The following is a 26,677-nucleotide window of genomic DNA, read 5'->3' as shown; positions in this document are numbered from 1 at the left end:
CTGGATTGTGGACTTTTAGAAGGGAAATATTGGCATAGATGTATATATCCACAGATTCACTGAGATGTACCCCCTGAATCTGCGATATGAAATTAATCATAGGTGTAAATCACGAGAGCTGCACTCATAATTACTTTATTAATATACTAGCAGCCCGTCCCGACGTTGTCCGGGTATGAATTGCTGCCGGCCAGTAGTATATTGTTTTGTAGGATTTCGTTTTGATAGCATTTCTTATCTGTGACAGGCCTGTGAAACGCTCCGATTCACAGTGCACTGCGGATGCACTTAAGAGTGCGCGTTCAGTAGTGTGTGAACTCGAGTTTCCCTACTTTATTTTTCCTTGCAATATTATATAGCGCGAACTCGACAACATGGCATGAGCACAATTTACATTACAGAAGAACACATTCTTTTGTGGTAGGCCCGGGGAGACAAAGCGATTTGCCTGGAATCACAGGATGTTGAGCTGATGCCGAGATTCGAACGTAGCTCCCCAGCTCTAAAGGTTGCAATTCTAGAACTTGTGGCAGGAGGTGTGTCTAAAAGTGTATGTCAGTGCTGCCCATCAATGAGAGAGACCTGTGCATTTTTCAAATGGGTGGTGGAAAAATATGAGTATGTTGCTGGAGATGTGGGCCACCGTGCCACCAATGTACTTACGGGGGGGGAGGGGTAACACCCATTATTCCGTAACTTTCTTTCCACATACCATCACTCTGCATACTTTCATTACGAAAGTACCATGACTCCGCAATGCCATTATAACGCATGGCATTACATTTTATATGCTTTTACCACGCATACATTTACAACGAAATTAGTTGTGAAAGCATGAATGGTAAAAGCATGTTTTTTTTAAATGTTTGGATAAGGTAAATATGGGTATAGGGGTATATGTTTTGAGGTACTGAGGTATATATTTTGGGGTGTTTGGGTATTTTAAGGGTTCAGATATAGTTTTGGGTTATGGGGTACAGGGGTCGTTTTAGGGTTAAGGGATAGGTATGGGTTTTGGGGTACAGGGGTATTTCTAGGGTTCAGGACTAGGTTTGGGTTTTGGGGTACAGGGGTATTTTTAGGGTTCAGGGGTAGGTTTGGGTTTAGGGGTACAGGGGTATTTTAAGGGTTCAGGGCTAGGTTTGGGTTTTTGGGTACAGCGGTATTTTTAGGGATCAGGGCTAGGTTTGGGTTTTTGGGGTACAGGGTTTTTTTAGGGTTCAGGGGGAGGTTTGGGTTTTGGGGTACAGGGGTGTTTTAAGGGTTCAGGGCTAGGTTTGGATTTTGGGGTGCAGGGGTATTTTAGGGTTCAGGGGTAGGTTTGGGTTTTGGGGTACAGGGGTATTTTTTAGGGTTCAGGGCTTGGGGTACAGGGGTATTTTTAGGGTTCAGGGGTAGGTTTGGGTTTAGAGGTACAGGGGTATTTATAGGGTTCAGGGCTAGGTTTGGGTATTGGGGTACAGGGGTATTTTTAGGGTTTAGGGATAGGTTTGGGTTTTGGGGTACATGGTATATTTATAGGGTTAAGATGGGTTAGTGTTTAAGGGTGTTGGGGTATTTTAGGGAGTAAGGGTGGGTTATGATTATGGGGTGCAGGGGTATTTAAATGGAGCAGGGTGGGATTCGTTTTTAGGGTGTAAAGGGTAATAAAACAAAATAATAAATAAAAATAATATAAACAATGCAATTTAAAAGAATAAATGTTTTAATTAAATTAAAAAATGTGTATATATATAAATACACATATATACAAACATATATTTGATGTTTTAATAATGTACTTTTACAATGTATATGACTTTACCACACATGCATTTGCGTTATAATGGCATGCGTGATAAAGTCATATGCGTTGTAAAAGTATTAGAAATTATGTCTTTGCGGAGTAATAGTCCTGTCTTATAAAAATTGCAGAGTGATGGTATGCAGGATGTTGGTTTGCGGAATATCATCACATATCTCCGGGGGGAGGGATAGTCCCTTTTTTGCTATTTCCGTGGAGGCGGGCCTTGTGTCCGGATGTGCGTGGCGCGAGGCCTGTGCGCAACAGAAGTGGAAAATCTCCAGTGTGCGCTCCAGGTGTCACCGGAAGTTAAGGCGAGATTACATTTCCTGCACAATGGCCCCTGTTTGCGCTCCTTCCGGCCCTTGTGAATAGCGCCATGCCTGACCTCCATACAGTAAAGCAGGTGCACGTCACTGGGAGCGCGGGGCAAGCACACCCGGAGCTGGAATGTACAGAACCTGGGAAGAAAAACAATGAAATATTGGGCACATCGCTCGCTTTCTTTTTTCCGTAATCCCGCGCCTCGCAAGCGCCCACGCCCCCAGCACACGCCCACAGCACACGATATGAGACATGGCATGAAGGGCGGAACGTGCCCCCAGCATTTGTCACACCCCCAGCACACTTCCACAGCACACGCCCACAGCACAACGCAGACATGCCCACAAGGGACTACTTTGCTGGCTTGGGTTTTGGGGTACATGGTATATTTATAGGGTTTGCTGGCACGGTTCTTTTACCTTTTAAATGTATATGGTGGGCGTCTGCATAGCCTATGTCCTTCTGCTGCAACTGCCCTTTCCAACGCTGTATTGGGTGTTGTGATTGGTGCTGTGGTTCCTGAGATTACCCGCCTCAAAGGTTTGGGCTCTCTCTTTATTATATTAGTATAGATATCAATCAGGGACGCGCTGGGCTAATCCTGGCTGTGGCAGGTAAATGTTGATAATAATCACTGTAATGTACTATGTTCTGTAGTAAGCACGGTAAACGTTTGGGACTGTTTATTTTATTTGAAAATAAAATACAATACAACATTGGCACCTTTAAACTCTATCTTAGAGGCAGAAAAACTTTGTTAAACTTAAAATTGGGCACAGAAGGAATTGAAAATAATTGTTAACCAGTAGTCGGCTTTTAAAGTTTGTGTAGACAGGAAGGAACCAAAAGATACATTGGCCCTGATTTATGAAATGTGATACATCGCTGGGAGAAAATATTGATGCGTCACTTTTAATTGCGTCCTCATTGCAACACCAATGATGCATCTTATTTACAGTATGACGCGTCATGTCGTAAGGAGTTACAGATATGTCAGTATTTCTGACATATCTGTAGGTGCAAAAATGAGGCATTGCTGGAGTGTCACAAAAGTGATGCAACTCCAGCAATGGGTCATTACACATGGGGAAGTCCCATGTTAAATGTGCCTGCGCCAGTCTAACACCTGCCAGGAGGCTGGCATAAGACATTGACGCATTTGCGTCATAGAAGTGGCGCAGTGAAATCGAATAAATTTCACTGCGTCACTTCTACAACCCTTTCTTGCGTCGGAACGCCCCTTCCTGCATACATTATACATGGTACAGGTATAATGTAGCGCAGGGGTTTATATAGTGACACATCTACCGAGATGCGTCACTTTGTAAATATGTTGCAACATGGCACATTTTTTACACTGCTGGTGTGTCACAGAAAGTGACACACCAGTGGAGCAAAAGTGACACAAAGGCCCATAAATAAGCCCCGAATACAGTTTTACTAAACTATTTGTTGTGATTATGAGCAGGTCTTCACCGAGCTTTACCTTTATTCTTAATAGCGTGTCTGTATGTTTACAGAATATTGTGTATACTCATGTGAAAAGATCTTAAACATTTTTATATTTCTTCGAATTCTATATCCATAAAGCAAATATTTGTCTAGCATTCCGATCTTATCCAGCCGAGCTCTATTTTACAGGTTTCAGTTCCTGAATATCAGAGATGGCTTGCTACTCTTGATTCTACCTCATGCCTCTTTCTAACACCACCCTACACTTCCTGTTTCTTTATCTCCTGAATACCATGATTGCCTGTTCTTTATTCCACCTCTTCTCTCTTTCTTCCACCACTAAACACTTCCTGTCTCTTTACCTCGTGAATACCATGGATATCTCGTCTTTATTCCAAATCATACTTCTTTCTTCCACCACTAAACACTTCCTGTCTCTTTATCTTGGAAATATCATGATTGCCTATTGTTGATTCTACCTCCTGCCTATTTCTTCCATTACCAATCTCTTCCTGTTTCTTTATCTTATGAATATGACAGATCTCTGATCTTTATTCCAAAGCATACTTCTTTCTTTCACCACCAAACACTTCCTGTCACTTTATCTCATGGACAATATGGCTCTCTGGACTTTATTCCAAATCATACCCCTTTCTTCCACCACCAAACACTTCCTGTCTCTTTATCTCCTGAATTCCAAGGTTGCCCGTCCTTGATTCCACTCCTATCTCTTTCTTCCACCACCAAATACTTCCTATTTCTTTCTTTTGGATGTTAAGACTTCCTTGTCTTGATTCCACCTCATACCTATTGCCTCTCACTTCCACACATTAGTCTTCCTATCACTTTAGCTCAGTCCTTCAGGCTGTTGTCTTCCTTGCTTCCTTTCTTTGTCACACTTTCACAGCAATCTTTGTCTCCTTCTCCCTTTTCTTGGCACTTTTCTCTGTGGACAAAATATAACTCCTGGTTCCCAAAAAAGAGTGCCGGTATACGTCAGCTGCAGCCACTGGTAAAAATGAAGCGCTACTTGCACCCTTGACCCATAACATTTTCCTAGAGGAACATAGTGCCCTTTTTTTTTTTATAGTTCAAGAAAGGTTTATTGATCATAATAAAAGGCATGAATACATAATACAGTAAAGAAATTGTGAGGGAAGAAAAAGGGGAGGGGGGGAGGGAAAGGAGAACCTAGGAAGAAAAATCATAATACATTGTAGATACAGAAGTAACAACTGTAAACTTAGCATGGGCAATAAAAGTAAAGGAAAGGGTACAGTAAATATAAAATAAAAGTAAATGCAAGTGAGGTTACGCAGGAAATCATGTTAACAAAGAAAGGGGAATGAAAAAAGGGCATCAAGGGGGTTTGGAAACTTCCTGCTGAGCAGGTCTTGGGCAATAGGAACGAGATGTACAACTATCCAAATACATTGTAACAGGAAGCCATAAATCTGCATGTTTAGCTGCCATCTGGGCAGGAAAAACAAAAGCAGTGTCAAGTCTATGGTTATGACAAACATTATACCACCAAGCTTTGAAAGTAATAGTAGAGGAAGACTTCCAATTAATAGTTATTTGTTGGAATGCAACAGCCAGTAATAAATCAACAACACGAACATAAAGGCCAGTCTCGTCCCAACAAGGAGAAAGACTTCCCAAAAAGGCATGAGTGGGAGAAAAAGGAATACAAGTATGAAAAATAACATTGATTTGTGCCCAAACCAGCAACCAAAAGGCATGTACATTCTTGCAGAGAAACAGCATATGAAAAAGAGTGGCATTGGGTGAGGAGCAAGACCAACATACATCAGGGGTGGTAGGGAATCGCTTGTGGAGTATAAATGGAGTATGGAGCAATCGATTATATGTGAAAAATAGAGATTGAGTCAAGGATGCCGATCTAGAGGTTTACGAACCTTTGTCCAAATCTTGTCCCTCAGAGATATTGGCCATGATGTAGAAAGGTCATTTTCCCAATGCTCCTCCACCGTGGATTTGGGTCTGGGAAGTGTATGTGCATGGAGGTGCTTGTAAATAACTGAAGCTTTAGGAAGAGGTTGCAGAATAGAGTGAAGTTGGAGGGTGAGGTCAGGTGAAATAGAAGAAGGGGTGCCAACAAGAGTTTTGTATAAACCTCCATGACCACTACTTTAAGGAGAAGATATTTGGGAGCAAAGGAGGACGGTAACTTAAAGGTCGAACGCAAGGTGTGGAAAGGCTGGCTGGTGGATTATGAAAAGAGCTGCGATATCCAGATAAATCCCTTGGATCTCCAAGAACTCCAATAAATGGGTTTACCTCGGATTAAAAGGTATTTATTATGCCAGATAGTGGACGAGAGAAAATCAGCAATATTTGTAGGGGGGGAGGTTTCGAGGATAAGAGGAGTTTGACAGTGAATTTACGAATGGGAGTGGGAATCGAAAAGGGTTTACGTGAGAAAGAGATATATTCAGCAAAAGAAAAAGGGAAAGGAAAAGGCGCTCAACCTTGGTCCATAGGGGAGAAGGGGAATCAGGGTCCTGCAGCCAGAAGAAAGCCTGGCGCAACAAAAAAGCCTTATGGTAAGCCGGAAAGTCAGGAAAATTAACTCCTCCTTCAGAGGTGGGGCGAATGAGCCTTGCAAGGGACATTTTGGGTTTCGATTTATGCCATAAAAAGGAGGACAAAACTGAATTAATTTTCTTTAAAAATTTGGCTGGGATAGAGACAGGGATATTGGAGATTGTGTATAAAACAATGGGGGACAACATCATTTTAACGGTATCTAAACGACCCCACCAAGACAGGTAAAGAGGATGCCACCGGGCTGTGAGGTCAGAAATTTTCTGAGTGCAATTAGTAAGGCAGAGCGAAACAGTGTCATGGATAGAAGGAGTAATATACAATCCTAAATACTTAATGTGAGAAGGGCTCCAGGTAAAATTAGAGGCGCTGAAGTCAGATTTGAAGGTGAATTTTGTCAGGGGGAGGATCTCACATTTATCGTTATTAAGCTTATAGCCAGAGATTGAGGAATATTGTCGTACTTCCTCCAAGAAAGCAGTAATATAGACCGTGGGATTGGGGACGAAGAGTAGAATATCATCTGCATATGCAGCAAGTTTAATGGAGGATTCCGTGGTCTGAAAGCCATGAATGTCAGGATTCTGGCGTAGCCTGGATAAAAAATGTTCTAAAGCAAGATTAAAAAGAAAGGGTGAAAGGGGGCATCCCTGACGGACTCCCCTGTCCCGGTCAAAGTAGGGAGAGATTTGGCCATTGGCATAAACTGCAGCACGTGGGTGAGAGTATAATAATGAGACAAGAGAAGTAAATTTAGGGTCAAACCCTAAACCCGAACCAACCTAGAGTGTGGAAGAGATGAGGCCATTCAACCCTGTCAAATGCCTTCTCAGCGTCCAGGGCTATCGCGGCAAGGGAATGTTGGAGATGAGATGACTTTGAAAGAATATTAAACAAAAGCCTGATATTATCCGTGATGTAACGACCTTTAACAAAGCCAGACTGTTCTTCACCTAAAAGGTCAGGTAGAAGATGGTCTAGTCTTATCCCCAAAGACTTGGTGAACATTTTATAATCAATATAGTGCCTCTTTTAGTGTTACTGATGAATGGTGGGCGCTCAGTAGTGCCTGCTGCCTCTGGTGTTTCCCTGTCTGTGCATTAAAACCTCCCCTTCCAGTGCCTGCCCAGCTTTCCTTGCCCTGAATTGAATGCACCTTCAGTATAGCATGATTCCGTTAGTACTAGCCAGAAACAGCACGTTTTCTTTAGGTAGTTCATTGTTCATATTCGTGCCTCTGTGTCACTCTCCAATGCAGGGGTTGGATTTCCCTGAGAAGTGTTGCCTCTGCCAGTAATCAGTCCAGAGTCCTATGCGTCCCTTCCAGCTGCGACAGTGGGAGTTCCCCATGCCAGTGAGTATTTCAGCTTATTTTCTGCTAGATACTGTTTGCACTCTCGATACAGATGTTGGTTCCATGACGGCTTATAATCAATGCAATAATATGTTTTAATAAGTGAGCACCGGTCATTTGGTAGACCTGATGCGATTATAGGAGTCTATTCTCAAAGTTTAATTAACGTGTGTAAATTTACTCATAGATAGATCTACTCCTGTACCTATGTAAATGTACTTTTTGTAGCTACTCACCACTTTAAGGGCAGATTTACACCTAAGTTCTAACTTACATATCTCACCCTCTGATTTTAAAGGGTGGAGACATCTTCGACTGAATTCATGAGTGTTATGTTACTATTAGAGTAAATAAATAGAAGTGTATTAATTCAAATGAATAATATAAAACATTTTAATGTAAGATACTTACAAATATTTTTTAACATAGAACTAATTACAAAAAGTGACATCACATTAAATAATCATAAGTGTTTCTTAAATAATTAACTAATTTAAATAAACAAATGTGTTTTATTAATATTGCTTTTTGAACAAGATTTCTAAAATCCTACCCTTACTAGCATTATTATTTGTAATCAATATTTTGTAGATTTAATTGGAAATGATGGGGCATATTTATGAGAAAATTATGCAGCAGGGTTCTGCAAGCCATCTTGCTTCACTGAGCTGCTTCTTTAGGAAAGTGCAGGGATGTGTTCTATTTACAGCAATATGACACATCCCTCTGCTTTAGTCTGCACTGGTGGACAACTGGCTGCCTAGAGCCAATGCAGGTATCTTTGCACCACGGTGCAAAGTGCCTGCGTTGCAGGGATGATTATTTATGTGCAGGAAAGGATGCCTTCCTGCACATAAACAATAATCAATGGTGTTTCCCTCCTAATGCGGCACACATAGAAAGAGCAAAAAACAAGGAGAAATAAACGTATTTCTCCTCTGTGCAACACTTTTATGCCTCCCCCTCGGAGGCGTAAGACTCTGACGCATTCCCAGGTTTACTAAACCTTGCAAATTCTGGGACTGCGTCAGAATCCTTGGTTGCTGTGTGGGAGCACCCACAGCAACACCCATGGAATGCCCCTTTCAATACTCAGACGTGAGTCCCTAGCTCATTGCACCATCAGGATTCAAGCAAGCCGGGCCGACGACGGCTGAAATGCCAGAAACTGGTCCCCGGAGGCTTGTCTCCTTCCCAGTATAGGAATTGGCTTGGTAGTTTGGTTTGCCCTGTTCCCATCATGCACTGGGACAGGAACAGACTAATTTGCATGTAGCCAGGTTCTGAGCTGGGATGGTGCAGTGAGCTAAAAAACGGTGATGGATCAAGCCCTGATCTCTTGACTGGGTAGGAGTATTCTGCATCATTCAGAAACTCTGTCCATCACCTTTTCCAAAATTGATTTTATCCACACTAAGTGTGGGAGGGTATACTCAGACGTGAGTCCCTAGCTCTATGCACCATCAGGATTCAAGCAAGCCGGGCCGACGACGGCTGAAATGCCAGAAACCGGTCCCCGGAAGCTTGTCTCCTTCCCAGTATAAGAATTGGCTTGGTAGTTTGGTTTGCCCTGTTCGCATCATGCACTGGGACAGGAACAGACTAATTTGCATGTAGCCAGGTTCTGAGTTGGGATGGTTCAGTGAGCTAAAAAATGGTGATGGATCAAGCCCTGATCTCTTGATTGGGTAGGAGTATTCTGCATCATTCAGAAACTCTGTCCATCACCTTTTCCAAAATTGATTTTATCCACACTAAGTGTGGGAGGGTATACTCAGACGTGAGTCCCTACCTCATTGCACCATCAGGATTCAAGCAAGCCGGGCCGACGACGGCTGAAATGCCAGAAACCGGTTACCGGAAGCTTGTCTCCTTCCCAGTATAAGAATTGGCTTGGTAGTTTAGTTTGCCCTGTTCCCATCATGCACTGGGACAGGAACAGACTAATTTGCATGTAGCCAGGTTCTGGGATGGTGCATTGAGCTAAAAAACGGTGATGGATCAAGCCCCGATCTCTTGACTGGGTAGGAGTATTCTGCATCATTCAGAAACTCTGTCCATCACCTTTTCCAAAATTGATTTTATCCACACTAAGTGTGGGAGGGTATACTCAGACGTGAGTCCCTAGCTCATTGCACCATCAGGATTCAAGCAAGCCGGGCCGACGGCGGCTGAAATGCCAGAAACCGGTCCCCGGAAGCTTGTTTCCTTCCCAGTATAAGAATTGGCTTGGTAGTTTGGTTTGCCCTGTTCCCATCATGCACTGGGACAGGAACAGACTAATTTGCATGTAGCCAGGTTCTGAGCTGGGATGGTGCAGTGAGCTAAAAAATGGTGATGGATCAAGCCCTAATCTCTTGACTGGGTAGGAGTATTCTGCATCATTCAGAAACTCTGTCCATCACCTTTTCCAAAATTGATTTTATCCACACTAAAGGGTCGATTAGGATGGCGGACGGACTTGCGTCCGTCCGCTACCCCTGAGTAGGAGGGACCGTCCGCATGGGCAGCGGCGGTCCCTCCATGGCAATTAGGATGTGACCGCCACCCTGGCAGTCACATCCTGTATGTTTTACATTGCGGCGGGTGCTGCTTGAAGCAGCACCCGCCGCAATGTAAAAAATGAAAGCAGTGCATTTGCATGCACAAAGCGGCAGGCACCGCGCGGTGCCTACCGCTTCGTGCACGCAAAGGCAGGGGGGTGCACCCCCCACGCAACCTTCACCCAGGGGGCCCACAACGGGCCCCCAAAGTGAATGTCCGTATGCTTTTCCACGGCGGAAAAGCCGCCGTGGAAAAGCATTACTTTCCCTACATCCTAATATGGCTGGCGGTGTCTGATAGACACCGCCAGCCATGTTAATGCTTTTCCGCCGTGGTCGCCTTCCGACCGCGGCGGAAAAGTGGAGGACAGATTGTGAGACCCACCAGCCATCCTAATTTGGCGGTGGGTCTTTCAGGCCTCCTCGGCGGATTCCCCGCATACTCCGGGCCGGCGGTGGCTTCCGCCGGCCCGGAGAATGTGGGGAATCCGCCATCATAATGAACCCCTATGTGTGGGAGGGTATACTCAGACGTGAGTCCCTAGCTCATTGCACCATCAGGATTCAAGCAAGCCGGGCCGACGACGGTTGAAATGCCAGAAACCGGTCCCCGGAAGCTTGTCTCCTTCCCAGTATAAGATTTGGCTTGGTAGTTTGGTTTGCCCTGTTCCCATCATGCACTGGGACAGGAACAGACTAATTTGCATGTAGCCAGGTTCTGAGCTGGGATGGTGCAGTGAGCTAAAAAACGGTGATGGATCAAGCCCTGATCTCTTGACTGGGTAGGAGTATTCTGCATCATTCAGAAACTCTGGCCATCACCTTTTCCAAAATTAAATTATGGGACTGCGTCAGAATCCTTGGTTGCTGTGAGGGAGCACCCACAGCAACACCCATGGAATGCCCCTTTCAAGCAGAGTAATGCGTGAAATGGGGCTATATTTAAAGGGCCATGAAAACCCATTCAAGGTTCAATGTGGCTTTATGTGGCTTTGTAAATATGGGCAGGCAAACTGCGGCTCCGAAGCATCATAAATTGGGGGATTAATTCCCCTTGAGTCCTGAGGGTCCTTGAGAGCCACCTAGCCCACCAGGTACCTCCAGTAAGCGCCACAGAGCTGAATTGCAGAGAGGTGTAAAAAGGGTGCGTGGCCTCAGAACACCTCTCTGCAACGCAGCCCTGTAGCGCATACTGGAGGTACCTGGTGGCTCCCAGGGACACTCAGTATTGAAGGGGAATTAATTCCCCAACTTACAACGCACCAGGGGGCGCGTTTGCAGAGTGCTGCAGGGAGGGGGCGGGGCCTCGGCGCAAGGCCAGCTTTTCTAAAATTAATTTTTTTTAGAAGGGGGGCTGTGTGGCCCCCCTTCCTTTACATTATTTGGGGCCCTAGGGACCCATCCCCCAGGGCCTGCCCTGTTTCTTACAAATGTATTTTTTTAAACGGGAAGGAGGCCTCGCGGCCCCTCTCCCAAGGCCACTTTGAGCTCTGGGGACCCCATCCCCCGGGGCATGGCCACATATATATATTTTTTTAAATATTGTTCAAGGAAGGGGCTGGGTGGCCCCAGGCCTAAGGCCTCTATTGGCCCTGGGGACCCCATCCCCCGGGGCTTTACCTCTTTTTTTATTTTATTTTTTAATTTAATGTTTTTGAGGGAGGGAGGGCCGGGTGGCCCCCCTCCCGGGCCACTTCTGGGCCGGCCCTTTGCTGAAATGCAGCTCTCTTTGCTCAAAAGCAAATGAAGCGAGAGCAGGTTTCCCTGCTCTCGCTTCAAGGAAGCAAAGCAGCGTTTGCTATGACAGGGCGGGAGCAGTGCTCCCGCCCTGCAATAGCAAACAGCTGTGTCCCGGGGGTGAGCACCTCGGGACACTGCAGGGTGGCGCTCCCTAGGGCCATCAAGGGCTCCAGGAGGGGGGCCGTGCGGCCCCCCTCCCAACGTTAATGGACCCCTGACTTTTAATAAAGATTGCCCCAGGGAGATGGTGGTTCCCGGGTGTGTGGGGGGCTCTTGCCCCTTCACACCTATTTTTATTTTTTTAAATAAACACAACCTGGGGAGGTGGGGGTCCACGAGGCTGCAGGGGAGTCGAGGGCCCCCGCATACAATTAAAAAAGCGCCAGGGATGTGACGGTCCCCGGGGCAGCATGGGGGGTGGGACCCCCTCACCCATTCTTTTTTTAAAAAGCCTGAGAAAGGTGGGGGACCCCGGAGCTGCAGGGGGAGCCACGTGCCCCCTGCACATCATCAGCATAGCCCTGGGGAGGTGGCGGTCCCCAGGGCTGCAGAGGCCCTGTCAATCCCCCTGGGACCTAGCCCACCCAAGGGCCTCATTAAAATAAACCTCGGGAGCCTGCGTTACATTTTTTTAAAAATACCCAGCAGGATTCACGATCCCAACTCAAATTCCACCGACATTTTAGAAAAAAAGCTTTTTTGGGCCCTAGGGAACCTTGGTAGGCCTAGGGTGTCATGGTATTTCTACATTGCCCCCTTTTCTTGTTTTTATCTTTGTTTTACTCTTTTCTTGTGACTCAGTTCTACATTTCTGAATCAAGACCTACCTGTCTGCCAAATTTGGTGTCATTTCGTTCAGCAGTTCGGGCTGTAGCTTGTCTAAAGTTTCCTATGGAAATTAACATAGGGAAAATACCTTTTGGGACCCACCTTTTTTCTCAGCCCTCGCGTGTCTAATCACCCCGTGAACAAGGTCAGAGTCACATTACCACAACGCATAGGGCAACAACTGTTTAATAAATTCGCCTATCTAAGAAATCAAGTCGGGTGAGTGCCTTCTTCTTACTCTCACTTTGTGAGAAAATTATTTTGATATATATATTACCTACTGGCGGTCGCCAGTAGGTAGTTATAGTTAGGAGGGGGTGATTCGTCAAGCGGGGGCAGAGAAAAAAGGGGGGTCCCAAAACGTGTTTTCCCCATGCAATTTTTCATAGGGACATTTAGCCAGGGCTACAGCCCGAACGGCTGAACGGAATTACACGAAATTTGGCAGAGAGGTAGAGTTTAGTTCGCAGATTGTGCTTTTTGTTAAATGGTGTAAATCCGTTCAGTAGTTTCTGAGAAAATTACAAGTAAAATCATAGCAATATCTAAAGACTGAGTGCAGCACGCGTACGGAAATCCGTTCAATTACGAGCGCGAGCTGCATGCTGATTGGCTGTGAACTGTATGTCAACACTCGAAACCAGGAAGTGTTGGCGGCCATCTTGTGCGTCGGTAGAACCGAGTTACAAGAAAACAGTAAAACAAAGTTGAGAAATAAGGGAAGGGGGCAGGCTAGAAACATTCGGAGCCACTAGGCTTGCTCAGGGGGTCGTACATGGATGTTTAGGCTCAATTTTGATTTTTTTTAAATAAAAAATGGTGGGGTACTCGTGCAGTACTTGTAAACGGTGGAAAAGGTGAGAAAGAACTAGAAGTCCATTTATTCATTAGGTCCTGGGGCGGCAAATTTCGGGAGTAATTTCTTTTGCATTTGTGTAAAAAAATATATGTTTTGAGCTCTCTCTCTCTCTCTCTCCGTACACATCACGGGGAACACCACCTTTCTAGGGCAGTAATATGTAAAATGACCTTCCAGCTCTGGGTACCTGCATTGTCTGGAGTTTTTTATTAATGTTGGGAGGATGGGCTTGATAATACGTCCTTTTTAATTCAGATAGAAGCGCATGTTCTGGTGTTAACATGGGCTTCTATGGGAAATAACAAGGCTGTATTAAAAAGTTCATTATCGCCGTTTTATCAGCAGTTTCCTGCCAATAAAACGGCGATAATTTTAACACCGGTCCTTGATAATATGCACCTAAGTTTACTGGTAAAAAAAGAGCAATGGGGCATATTATCAACAAAAGGCGATACATTATCGCCGCTTTTATCGGCCAGAAACTGCTGATAAAGCGGCGATAATGGGCTTGTTAATATGCCCTTGTGAATAACCATAGCAGCCCAGGTTAACATCAGAACCTGGGCTGCTATGGGAATTTACAAGTGCTTATTATCAAGCCCATTACCGCCGCTTTATCGGCAGTTTCCTGCCGATAAAAGCGGCTATAATGTATCGCCTTTTGTTGATAATATGCCCCTTTATTTCTATTATAGTATGTAAAACTTTCCTTTTTTTTGTGCAGCAGTTGTACTTTCTTCGCATGCGCAGCCTCGTTTCGAAGTCCACGTTTTTTTCTTTTTCTTGAAGTTCAACAAGCAAACCTTTCTTTATTTCAGGTAGTAAATTTGTTGCTTTCTTTTTCCAGGTCATGTGTGTCATCCGCTGCTGTTCTTTTTTTAATATATTAATAATCATATTTTTTCTAAATTTATTTGAAAGGTAGTGTCGAGGCGCCAAACGTTGATTACGTACTCCGTCCACCACCATTTTAGTAGTTCTTCACCGTTATTTTTATTATATCTGTTACTTAGAACTCAGTAGTTTACAATCCTAGTCTTGAATATCTTACTATAGTATTTCAACATTATTTTTGTTGTGGACCGTCATACCTCTCCCCCACAAAATAAAAGAAGGATGTAGTTTTTTTTAATTAACTTTTATTAAATCAATAAATGTAAACAAAACTGAATTATAACTATAATAGAAGCAACTGGAAAAATAACTTTAACAACAAACTATATTATAAACAAATTGTTAATTGGAATCCAAAAGATGTCCGATTGGTAATCTGCAAAACATAAAAGAAAATTAGAGTTTAGAATTATGTAGATGTGAGTAAATGAGCTTAATAAGCATTACAAGTTTTGGTTACTCTACAGTTTTACGTGTGCAGTGTGCCTCGTACATTTTAGTTCTGTTATAAAAAAAAAAAAAAAAAAAAAAAACAAAATTCACATTTTTTTTACATTTTTCCTGGTTTTTCCGGTTTGGATTATAAGGTCACAAGACATTTTTTGGGTGAACTTTTGCGAGCATGATGGGTAATTACACACAGGATATATTTTGCACAGTAGAAGATCGACTGGTTTCTGAGTATTATTTAAAATCAAACAGCTGAGATATGACTGTAGACTGTAAAAAAGGTTTTGGTCTTTACATGATTGAATGTTTTGTTACTTGTAGTGTATTCCCCTGATGAAGGTGCATACCGAAATGCATTGGGATATGACTTCACGTGTTTAATAATGAAGAGTTGTTTGAAGAATCTCAAGTAATATATCTTCTGACAAATAAGAAGAATAAAAGCAATCTTGAAGAAAAGAAATGCGACCAGAGCTTTGATGAGAATTTTTTCACCTTTATGTTGTGTATGTTTTTTGTGATGGCTATAGCAGCAGTCTGACTCACAAGACTGCGAAAATTTTATATGAATTTTGGTTGTAACACAAGATTGGTGTACCCAATATGTTAAGATTTGATTGATAATGTATGAAGAATAAGAATGAAAAAGTTATCACGTTTAGTGAATAAGTGAATAGTGCTTCCCATAACACAGGTTCCTGTGATTTGTTTCTATTCAGTTCTGTTATACTGCCATGTTCAAGTGGTGTCTATATGGAAGTGGCTACTGCGTTACTGACGCCCCTTATGCCGACTTATTTCTAATGTATTGCTATGAATGCTTTGTAGATCTAGGTCTCTGTGCTTACCGTTGTATAAACCTTGCGGCCAACATTTCAGGCAGTTGAATTCACAACTTGAGTTGGGCTGTTCTTCTACACGTCGAAGCGGACAGCAGTGTCTATAAGTTTAAGAGAGAAAGAGAAATGATATCACAGAGAGTGAGAGAGAGAAAGAGAGAGAAAAGAACATTAAAACTGTGTTGCAGAGTCTGGAGTTGAGATTTTTTCTTGAAAAGTCAGACGTAGATTTACAAGCACCTTGCGTCACTTTACCCATGTTAAAAGTGACTCAAAAGTGGCGTAATAAGGTTGTGGATCTGTTTGTCAGACTGTTGTAACCTATCTGTTGTCACTGCTCAGAGGTAATTATAGATTTTACAGAGAAGCTGCTGTACACTACGCACTCTGGGCCATAATATCAAGCCTGGGCGACAACATTTTCGCCACTTTATCGGCAGGAAAGTGCAGCTAAAGTGGCGATAATGGGTTTGATAAAATGTTCTATGGAATTCCAATTGAAGCTCATGTTAGATGTCCTTCACATCTAACATGAGCTTCTATTGGAATTCCATAGAGCATATTATCAAACATATTATTATGGCCCTTTAGCTGCAGTTTGCTGCCGATAAAGTGGCGATAATTTGGTTGCTAAGGTTTGATAATATGGCCCTCTCTCCTTTCATAAATAAAAGTTACACTACAGTTTTACGAGTGCAGTGTACCTGGTACATTTTACTTGTTATAGTGCCGCATTCAAGTGGTGTCTATATTGAAGTGCCTACTGCGTTACTTATGCCCGTTATGCCGAATTATTTCTAATGCATTTCTATGAAGGAGTTGTAGATCTAGGCCTCTGTGCTTACCGTTGTATAAACCTTGCGGCCAAACACTTCAGGCAGTTGGATTGACAACTTGATTTCAACAATTCTTCTACATGCTTAAGCAGACAGCAGTGTCTAAGTTTAAGAGAGAAAGAGAGATGATGTCACAATGAGTGAGAGAGAGAGAAAGAGAGAGAAAACAACATTAAATGTGTGTCGCAGAGTCTGGAGTTGAGATTTTTTCCTTGCATTACTTTAACCATGTTAAAAGTGACTCAAAAGTGGCGTATTAAGGTTGTAGATAAGTTTGGCAGACTGTTGTAACCTATCTATTGTCACTGCTCGAAGGTAATTATAGAATTTAAAAAGAAGCTGCTGCACAGTACACACTCTGGGCCATAATATTAAACCTGGGCGACAAAATTATCGCCTCTTTATCGGCAGGAATGTGTCGCTAAAGTGGCGATAATGGGTTTGATAATATGCTCTATGGAATTCCAATCGAAGCTCATGTCTGATGTCCTTCACAACTAACATGAGCTTCAATTGGAATTCCATAGAGCATATTATCAAACCCATTATCGCCACTTTCCTGCCGATAAAGTGGCTATAATTTTGTCGCCCAGGCTTGATAATATGGCCCTCTCTTGTTACACAAATAAAGCTAACACTACAGTTTTACGAGTGCAGTGTACCTGGTATATTTCAGTTGTTATAGTGCAGCGTTCAAGTGGTGTCTATATGGAAGTGCCCACTGCATTACTGACGCCCGTTATGGCGACTTATTTCTAATGCATTCCTATGAAGGCTTTGTAGATCTAGGCTGCTGTGCTTACCTTGTATAAAGAGTGTGGCCACCGGAGTTCACCACTCCACTTGAACTCTGCTTCTATACGTCAAAGTATATTCAATAAGTTGCAGAGAATTCCATTGCTGTTGCTCGATAGGCCATGGTTGCTTCTGAACGATGTTTGCTGAAGGAAACAAAAGGACATTTTGATTAGTCATCGTAAACTGAGTTGCGTAACTACTATCAAAAGTGATTTTTAATGTGGGTTCTTAATATTCCGTAGTTAAGACTGTTGCAGCTCCAGCAAACAAAGGAAGATCAATAAGTTAATAGAGGCCTGGGACGGCCTCGTGACGCAGAAAAAAAAAATACTGTAATGGAAGCACAATTAATAATAATAGAGGCCTAAGCACGTGGCGTAGTACAGAAATACGACACAGAAATTTATGCACGCACAATTTTTAAGATTAGAGGTGTATAGGACCGCATGACTTATAAAGAAATATTTCAATTATGTAAGTACAATTTAAAACCATTGAGGTATGAGTGTGTGCACTAACAATTAACAACAGAGAGAGATGGGGGCGGTGTTATAATGTACGCAGAGGCAGGCCCAGAATCAGATCTGCAATGAGTCAGCACTTCTAATCATTCTCCTTAGCGCGCCCTGAGCTCCGATTTGACACTGAAAGGTGATCGCACCATAGTTTGTACTGCTTATCATACTCCGCGTGTACCCGTGCATACAGTATGAATATGCTTTGACTGATAGGTTTCATTTTCGATGCCCCACCCATTAACATTTACATATGCAAGTTAGCATCATGTGTCTAACTAATGAATTATATACTTATGCCTTTACGTTATTTTTACTCTTCATGTGATTATTCATTTATACGTGTGGTGATATTCAGTTTCCTTAGCTTAGCTTGTGTGCTTCCATTTTGAGTATTCCTCTGTGTCTGCGAGTCGCACTCGCTCACTCCCCCCTCCAGTAGGAATAAGAAAAACCCTAATGCAGCAGTTTTTCGTTTCTCAGCTAGCTGTGGCCGAAAGTAACAAGTTCCTTATCAGTAATGTTCTCATGCACCAAAGACGCTGAGGCCCGGCTCCGCGGCCTTGGGCAGAGATATCCAAATGTTGCCTTTGCAGGTGCAAATGCCTCTTGTATGATGCCATTGTTCCTCTCTCTGGGGTTCAGTATTTTTCCAGAAGGGGCGTGTTTTGCTTCACTGTACCATGTTATAAAGTATTACTGTGATGATATGAGTTAGTCCTCTCAGCGCACTCTTTGGGGTGAGGTCGGACAGGGCTCTCTCATATGGGAGTTTGTGGCCTAATAAAATTACCTTGTTTATTCTTCTCCACTGTCCGGCTGACTTCTTACTGAGTAACTATAGGTGAGTGTGGTAAGTCACTCGGGTGGATTTGAGCCACTCTTATCAGATGGCGCCCGAACAGGTACCCCGCGATAAGGATCTTTCTCACCCGTAGGTGGGTAGCAGAAGACCGGGGACCCTCTGGTCAGCACGGTGGGTCTGGGTACCCACTTTGATACCGAGCTTGGTTCTCGCAGCGCTGCCCCACCTTGCTGATCGGGAGAGGTCCCGGTTTGGGATCCTACGCCGGGGTCCGGAAGGCGGAACTTGGAGCTGACCGTGTTGGTCCTGGCAGCCGGAGGTGGAGAACGGTAGAGGTCGGTACCGCATACAGAAGGTGAGTGGTCCGCCTGTTGTTTGAAGGAGCTGGAGTGCTCCGAGAGACCGGGGTGTCTCTAATGGTTTGAGGAGCCGGTGCGCTCCGGGGGCTAGTGTGCTCCGGGGAACTCAGAGTGCGGGTGGCGCTCTGACAGACTTAACGGGAGGTGTGGGGACGTTTGTTCGCGGTCATCCGACCGGGTGGCACTGTGGTGGAGGCGTGGCTCATTGCGGCGGGTCCCGGACCTCACCCCGAACGCCTAGGGTGGCGATTTGGTAGGTGTGAGTTCTGTGCCTACTGTGGTAAAGTGCACAGCGATCCGTAGTGTCGCCCGAGTGGTGGATGTGTCCCCTAGCCTCAGAACAGTTAGTATACTGTTCAGTCTGCGGTAGGGTCCAGGTTCCCTAGGACTTGGTCGACGGGCCTTGTCCCATCTTGGTAACACGTGTTTGGCAGGATTTTGATGTATAGAATGTATGTGTGTTTTTGAATTTAATGTATACAATATATGTGTGGATGTGTTAGGAGCTATTGTGTAGTAGGAAATTAGTGAACAGAGGTAAGAGAATTTGTGAGAAGGTGCGATTGCATTGGTGTAAAGATGCCGCGCTTCAGTAAGTTGCGGTGTTTCGGATGCTGCTGCCGCGCATCGGACTCTAGATTGGGCGAAAGCCAGACCGCCCCGGTGGAGGGCTCCCCTAATTTCGATATGTATGTGAAACATGGATTGCCTCCGATTTTGTTTGGTACTTTGTGGCACAGGTATACCAAAGACAATGTGAATTTGCAGTGGCCATTGACAGGTTCTTTTGATGTGGCAAAATTAAAATATTTACAAGACAGATTGTTCGCTAGGCGTAGTCGTCAGAGCATGTTTGACTCATTACGGATGTGGCAGAAGGAAGTTAGAGAATGTCAGTTGAGGGATGAGAAGGTGGCCCAGAAGAGGGCGGCGCAGACGATGGCACAGAAAGCGAGGGAGCATACAAAGAAAGAGAATGAGCAGCGGATCAAGCGCGCAGATAGGCTTTTCAGGTTGCAGGAAAATAAAAGTTATGTAGTGCGAGAGGATGAGCAGGATGAGATGGAGGATGTTTTGAGTGCCCGACCCCCTCCCCCTTATGCCCCGCAGCCATTATATCCCACGTTGCTGGGTTCGGCTTCCTCTGGTGGGGTTTCTGACCCGCAAGCAAGTGCCCCACACCCGTCTGGTGCGTCGTCTTCTGTCTCCCCATCGTTGCCAGCGCCCCTTGTTTCTTTGTTCACGGCAAGTTCGCCTGCTCCCTCTCAGTTTCCCTCTGCGCTCCCTGCTGTCTCTGCTAGCGCTACTCCCAGTCAGGGGTTGTTGACACCGACTAGAGGCATGGGGAGTGGGTTGCTCTCCCAGGTGCGAAAATTGCTTACACGCTCTACAATTGGCTTCGATGAAAAAACGGTGGTGGATAATCAAGCTTGTCAGTGGGCCAGGAATAATATTTATACGTTTGAGGACATTTGGTCCACAATGAAAGATTTTGAACCTCTGATGCAACAGCATGCTTTGTGGCATATGTCGACAACGTTGATAGCGCTATGGGAACAGGGGTATGGAGGAGCAGCACCCGCAATTTTACATGATATAAAAAATGGAGCCTATAGGGCTAACACTGGGGTACGGGAGGTGATGCGAAGTTTAAGATCCCTGTTAGAGTATAGAAATGAATTACCATCTGTGGGTACACCCCATTTTCCTGGGATACATCCAATGCGTGAGGTACACCCTATTTTTCACCCTGAAGCCCCCGAAGTGGTAGATCCAGTAACAAATGCTGTCACTAGGGCTCGTATAGACGCCCTTTTTCAAGAACAGTGGGTATATACGCCGTGGAAAAAGAGTGAGGTGTTAGCTTTGAAGGCTCAGTTGCCAGATTCCAGAAAAAATCCGACTGCCTATTATAAAGAATTGACAGAAGCTGCATCCTCGACTGTTATGACTTTAGCGGACATTGAATTATTCTTTGGATTATTAGTCCCGGTGGACGTGTGGAGGCAGGTGAAGGGCACTGATCATACGGAGGAACTGGGTGGTACATGGGTGGAATTGCAGGATTGGGACAAGGAACGAAAGCCAGGTGAGAAGCCGAAAGCAGAGATTTTAGCTTTGCCGGGGCGGATTATTAAGTATATGCATTCTCTCATCCTCCCAAAGAAGGTGGACTGGGATAAGTTGACAGCCTGTAGACAGAAAAAGGATGAAGCTGTATCTGATTTTTTTACTAGGTTTGAGGAGACTTTTATGGACTTCAGTGGACAGGACATGTCACAGGACGGAGGGTTACGACTTTTCGTTAACAGGTTCGTAATGAACTTGTTACCGGAAATATCGGCGAGGTTACAGGCGTCGGAGAGTACGTGGACGACGTCCACTACCTCTGGCATTCTAAGCATGGCTCAGTATTATGAACATAGAGAAAATGAGAATAAGGACCAGCAAGAAAAGAAGGCCAAGGATTTGAAGACGAGGGTTTTGCTACAACAGGTGTCCAAAGGTCGGGCCGAGGTGCTTCACCTGCGGCAGCGAGACGAGGGGGAAGTGGTTACGGAAGGGGTGACAAGAGAGAGCGATTGGGACAGAATCAGTGTGCAAAATGTAAACAGGAGGGGCACTGGTGGAGAGATTATCCTGAGTTTCAATCGAATGCTGGCCAAGGCAGAGGGCGAGGCCGAGGTGATTTTCGAAGACATGATGGGCAGTCTGAAGGTGTAGGGAGACAAGGAGGAAATTGTTTCGATGGAAACAGGGATCGACAACACTTTCAGAGGGAAGGTGGACAGTACTACAATGATGATTATACAATGGATGATTTGACAGGATTCTCCCATAACTAGGACAGCGTAGGACAGAGCGAGGGACCAGTTTCTGTAGATGTTGATCAACGAGGACCCTATGTGACTGCAGATTTGTCAGGGTCCCAACAGAAATTTTTGGTACATACGGGTGCTATGAAAAGTTCAGTGGCTCGTTCTCAGGTCCCAGGGGCGGCTCTGTCTGGCAAGAATAATATCTCCGTGGGGTTCTCAGGTACTCCGGTGATTAGCCCCATCTCTAAACCACTTGCTCTTACGATTGGCCCTTTCACTGTAGATTCCCCTTTTCTATTGACTTCCAATTGCGGCGAAAACTTGTTGGGTTTAGACTTGCTGAAGAGGTTGCATGCCACCATTTATTGTTCTCCGGACGGTGTGTACCTCACAATGGGTCCTACCGTTGCGCGTGCGCAGCAATGTTTTTCCAAAGATGAGCCTCTACCGGCCGAATTTGAAGGGATCCCAGAGAGCTTATGGGCTAATAGCGATACGGATGTGGGAAAAATGGATATTGCCCCTGTGTCCATCAAGGTTAAAGTGGGAGCTCGATTGCCCAGAATACCCCAATATAAGATATCCAGGGATGGTGGAAAAGCCCTATTGCAGATAATACAGGATCTGATTCGATCGGGGGTTGTGGAGGAGACGGACTCTAATAGATGTAATAGTCCTATTCTTCCGATTCTTAAAAGACGGTCAACTGATGCCAAAGATGATACGCCTGATGTCTATAGATTTGTGATTGACTTACGCCACATTAACAAGGTGGTTGAGACCCAGTACCCAGTGGTCTCCGACATTACAATGATTTTGACAATGATTCCCCCATCGGCTAAATATTTTTCTGTCCTGGATCTGAAGAATGCTTTCTCATCGCATCGGACACAGAGAACGGTTGTCGGGATGCTACGGTTAAACTGTTACATCATTTGTCACACAAGGGCCACAAAGTGTCCCTTCCTAAATTCCAATATTGTCGAACGGAGGTAACCTACTTAGGTCATCTCCTTTCGAAGGAGGGGAGGAGGTTGACACCGGAGCGCATAAAAGCGATAACTAATATGGCTGTACCTAACACGCAGCGAGAGGTGCGCGCGTTCTTGAACATAACTTCGTATTGTCGCCAGTGGATACCCAATTATGCTTTACTAACAAAACCCCTACTGTATCTAACTACTAAAGAGGTACGCGAACCCCTACCCTGGACCCCCGCATGTCAGGAAGCCTTTGAGTCACTAAAAACTGCTTTATGTTCAGCACCTGTTTTGGGAACACCTGATTACCAGAAGCCTTTTGTGCTTTATGTACATGAGGCGGAAGGTTGCGCGTTGTCTGTCCTAACACAATGTTTTGGGGGAAACAGAGACCGTGTGCCTACTTTTCTGCTATGCTCGATAATGTGGCAAGAGCGCTGCCGAGCTGTCTGCGGGCCACAGCGGCTGCTGCGGTCTCTATCAGACAATCGGCAGGGCTCGTGCTGGGTTCAGACCTCACAGTAATGGTACCGCATGCTGTGGATATTCTATTGAACAGAACGCAGACGCAGCACTTAACTAGTGCTCGCCTTACTGGTTATGAAATGACACTATTCGCACCCCATGTCACGATAAAGCGATGTGCCACTCTGAACCCAGCCATGTTGCTACCCATCCCATCAGATACAAAGGACGATGAAATACATGATTGTTTGTTTCGGACAGAGGAGGAGACGAAAGGGAGAATTGATTTGACCGATACACCCCTAGATGATCCTGATGGGGAGTTGATGGGTCTTGTTTTAAACTTGCAGATGGTACATCGACGGCAGCATATGCAGTTACGACATTACAGACAGTAGCGGAGACTTCTAGGATTCCATATCATTCGGCCCAGGCTGCAGAAATAATAGCCTTGTTGCGAGCGTGTGAGTTGAGTGAAGGACTGGATGTGAATATCTACACTGACAGCCAATACGCCTTTGGCGTGGCTCATAGTTACGGGCGACGGTGGGCAGAACGGGGGTTTTTGACATCACATGGACAGAGAATTCAACACGGCCCACTGATATTACGATTACTGACAGCATTGACGCTACCCAGATGACTGGCTGTGATAAAGTGTAGTGCACACAAGGCGGTGGTGGATGATGTAGGACGGGGAAACGCGTTCGCTGACCAGACAGCAAAGGAGACAGCTAGGACGAAACTCCCACGAATGTTTGTGGCAGGACCAGCTAGATGGGTACCAGATGTTAATATGTTTGCAGATACTGTGCAGAGCGTAAAGAACATACAAGAAAAGGCGACTGAGGACGAATCGAGGACATGGAAGGATGGTGGGGGGCGATTGGATTCTGATGAATGTTGGACAGATGTGACAGACAAAAGACGATGGTTACTCCCAAATGCATATGTCCTCCCAGTGGTGACAATGGCTCATGGGCCAGCACATATTAGTGCCAAGGGTATATGCAAATTACTGGACCCAGTGTGGAGCAACAAGAATATTTCTAAAGTAGCTACCCATTTAGTACAACAGTGCATGGTATGTTTGAGGCATAATCCAGGAAAGGGAACACCTGTCCCAGTGGGCAATTTCGCTCCCCCTTCTTTCCCTTTTGAGGTGATTCAGATGGATTATATTGAAATGGAAAGGGTTAACAACCTCAAATATGTCCTGGTGGTTGTATGCTCTTTTAGCAGGTGGGTGGAGGCATTCCCAACAAAAGATTGTACGGCCATTTCCACAGCCAAGATGTTGATAAAGGAGTATTTCTCCCGTTATGGCCTGCCTCGAGTGATCTGGAGTGATAATGGCACATCCTTTAATGCTGAATTGATGAAGCAGATATGTAAGGGTCTGCAGATTTCTCAAAAGTTCCAAGCAGCCCAACACCCTCAAGCTGCGGGACTAGTGGAGAGATTTAATGGAACGCTAAAATTGAAGATGGCCAAAATACAGGAGAGTACAGGACTCCGTTGGCCAGATGCCCTTCCCTTAGCCTTACTTTCTACCAGAGTGACAGTTAATTCCAAAAAGGGTGTCTCCCCTCACGAGGTGGTCTTCGGCCGCCCCGCTAAAGTGTGGGGAGTACCAAGACCAAAATGTTTTTCAGAAATTGAGTACCCTCTGTTGATAGACTACTTGTATGCTTTGACTAAAGATCTTCGTTCTATTCACCAGCAGGTAGCAGACACCCTGAAGCCGTTGCCGGAGGGGCCCGGACATGCCATACAACCCGGGGACTGGGTTGTAGTGAAGAAGTATCAACGGAAGTCTTGCCTGGAGCCGAGGTGGTCGGAGCCGAGGCAGGTGCTCCTGACCACACGGACCGCACTTCGAGTTGAGGGTCGAAAGGTGTGGACACATGCATCTCATGTAAAGAAGGTTCCACTGCCATTGCCGTATGACAAATGGGTGAGAGATGGCGTTGCTGACCAAGAGTGTGAAGTGATACCAAGATACACACCTTTCTCTGATGCTTCACTGAGGGGAGAGGAGCTGAGTACAGTAAAGAGAAAGAAAATAATTGTTGCAAGCCCCAAGGCTCCCATTGAGAAGAGTGATCAGACATCAGAGGACGCAATACTTGCCAAAGACATCCCTATTCTGTTCACAGATCCTGAAGTGCGAGGGAGCACTCGCTATAATCTGCGGCCCAGAAAGGAGAAAGGCATGAGGGACTGAACACTGGAAGAAGGGCTTAGATAGGGTACTGGAACAGGAAGATGTGTGGACAATATCTGACAGAATAGCTTAGTGATAGGGATGGACTAGCAAGAGCCCTGGTGTTTGGCCGAAGATTCTGTTTCACGATACATTAAAGCAGTGTCTGGGCCCAGATTAGTGCTCCTGAGTTGCTGCAGCTGTGCAACTCCAACGAGGGATTAGGGAATGAACAATAGAAGCCTACCTGTGAGGCTTTAACGGACACAGGGACGAAGATCCCTTGTAAGGGTTGAAGAACCCCTCTGGCCGGTTTTGGAGTGCCTGGGACTATTTTTTTCTAGTTTAGTTTTTTTTTCTTTTTTTTGGTTTTGATTTTTGGTAAAGAAATGTACCCCTCTGGTCGTCCCATCCCCGACGAGGAGCAGCCTTTTGCGGCTCCTCGTAGACCGGAGCCTGATTCCCCATGGTTGGCTTTACCGCGTAAAGGAAAAATAGTGGTCATCGTAATACTGCTTATTGCATTCATTGTGATCCTTGGAATATTGTTTTTTCTGGACAAAGTTTATCCTGTACATGCGTTTGCCCCCACGCCTTCTGCCATTCCCGAACATAACATGATTACTGTTGATTACGGTGAACAAAGTTTGCGAAAAGGCTATAGAGATAATGTTTTTATTAAGACTTTACATCATGCTCATGCAGTATATAATGTGACCGACAGTTGGGTTTGTGGGTTGTTGCCTTCTGATGCTTATAAGAAAGATAGATTCCTAGCACTTCCCCTGACACCAGTGAATAGTTGTGTGGGGTGGTACACTCTGATTGGTATGGTCAAACAGTTCCAACAACCTTATTTTCTATCTCCCCGATTATCAGACAGGGGATCTACCATGACAATGCGGGTACGCCCTATGCCCGCTTCTTCTCTCGGACAGTTGTTTACTGACGGACGTTTTGACCAAACATGTTCGAAGAAATTAGGACGATTCCTGACTCCCAATGACACTGACAAAGTTAAGGAGAGTTTTCTGCAGTTAAATTCTTCTCTGTCATATAGACACCCCCCAAAAGGGAACGGTAGAAATAATTCTTTGATGCCCTTAGCCGTCGTGGACCGCCACCATTCTTTTGTACAGCAGGGAGGGGTCCTATAAAAGTTGGGAACAGTTCTTGTAACGTGACAGCATCGATCCGCCTGCCTCTTAGTCCTTCTCTAGTCACACCTCCCAATATTTACTTTGTATGCGGAGACGATAG

The 26,677-nt window shown here is 44.9% G+C and overlaps 1 protein-coding gene and 1 long non-coding RNA gene across 2 annotated transcripts in view; one reads left to right on the top strand and one right to left on the bottom strand.

The window, feature by feature from the left end:
* The window catches only part of LOC147724882 (alanine aminotransferase 2), a 1,140,553-nt gene that overhangs the window by 551,390 nt on the left and 562,486 nt on the right, over nt 1–26,677 (top strand). The gene's annotated exons all lie outside the window — the stretch shown is intronic.
* Nucleotides 16,522–26,677, bottom strand: part of LOC147724883 (uncharacterized) — a 74,103-nt gene continuing 63,947 nt past the window's right edge. The window contains exons 2-3 of the long non-coding RNA XR_015310112.1: nt 17,274–17,411; nt 16,522–16,572 (exon numbers count right to left, since the gene is read on the bottom strand). This is a non-coding gene — a long non-coding RNA (uncharacterized LOC147724883). The remainder of the gene's footprint in view (nt 16,573–17,273; nt 17,412–26,677) is intronic.

Source organism: Lissotriton vulgaris, chromosome 4_1, assembly GCF_964263255.1.
Source record: "Lissotriton vulgaris chromosome 4_1, aLisVul1.2, whole genome shotgun sequence".
NCBI lineage: Eukaryota > Metazoa > Chordata > Amphibia > Caudata > Salamandridae > Lissotriton > Lissotriton vulgaris.
This window is presented reverse-complemented; position numbering and strand designations above follow the sequence as displayed.